The sequence below is a fragment of the Arachis hypogaea genome, chromosome 3, assembly GCF_003086295.3.
Source record: "Arachis hypogaea cultivar Tifrunner chromosome 3, arahy.Tifrunner.gnm2.J5K5, whole genome shotgun sequence".
NCBI lineage: Eukaryota > Viridiplantae > Streptophyta > Magnoliopsida > Fabales > Fabaceae > Arachis > Arachis hypogaea.
The window spans coordinates 90,160,329-90,161,394 of NC_092038.1; the positions used below are offsets into that span (position 1 = coordinate 90,160,329).

Below are 1,066 nucleotides of genomic sequence, written 5' to 3' on the forward strand. Positions count from 1 at the left end.
CTAACAGAAATCTTCAAAGAAGAAGAACCCATGGCAGCCGAAAACAACAACAATGCCAACAATGCAAGGAAGGTGCTGGGTGACTTTACTGCACCTACTCCCGACTTCTATGGGAGAAGCATCTCTATTCCTACCATTGGAGCAAACAACTTTGAGCTTAAGCCTCAATTAGTTTCTCTAATGCAACAGAATTGCAAGTTTCATGGACTTCCATTGGAAGATCCTCATCAGTTTTTAGCTGAATTCTTGCAAATCTGTGACACTGTCAAGACTAATGGGGTTGACCCTGAGGTCTACAGACTTATGCTATTCCCTTTTGCTGTAAGAGACAGAGCTAGGACATGGTTGGACTCACAACCTAAAGAAAGCCTGAACTCTTGGGAAAAGCTAGTCAATACCTTCTTGGCAAAGTTCTTTCCACCTCAAAAATTGAGTAAGCTTAGAGTGGAAGTCCAAACCTTCAGACAGAAGGAAGGAGAATCCCTCTATGAAGCTTGGGAAAGATACAAACAATTAATCAGAAAGTGTCCCTTTGATATGCTTTCTGAATGGAGCATCATAGGTATTTTCTATGATGGTCTGTTTGAACTGTCCAAGATGTCTTTGGATAGCTCTGCTGGAGGATCTCTTCATCTGAAGAAGACGCCTACAGAGGCTCAAGAACTAATTGAAATGGTTGCAAATAACCAATTCATGTACACTTCTGAAAGGAATCCTGTGAACAATGGGACAAATCAGAAGAAAGCAGTTCTTGAGATTGATACTCTGAATGCCATATTGGCTCAGAACAAAATATTGACCCAGCAAGTCAATATAATTTCTCAAAGTCTGTCTGGAGTGCAAAATGCACCAAGCAGTACAAAGGAAGCTTCATCTGAAGAAGAAGCTTATGATCCTGAGAACCCTTCAATGGAAGAGGTGAATTACATGGGAGAACCCTATGGAAACACCTATAATCCTTCATGGAGAAATCATCCAAATCTTTCATGGAAGGATCAACAGAGACCTCAACAAGGTTTCAACAATAATAATGGTGGAAGAAACAGGTTTAGCAATGGCAAGCCTT

At 40.8% G+C, this 1,066-nt stretch overlaps 1 non-coding gene across 1 annotated transcript; it reads right to left on the reverse strand.

The window, feature by feature from the left end:
• Positions 1-435: 435 nt before the first annotated feature.
• LOC112792900 (small nucleolar RNA R71) lies at positions 436-543 on the reverse strand. Its single transcript, XR_003197619.1, has one exon. It is a non-coding gene; the product is annotated as a small nucleolar RNA R71 (small nucleolar RNA).
• Between the last annotated feature and the right edge of the window lie 523 nt (positions 544-1,066).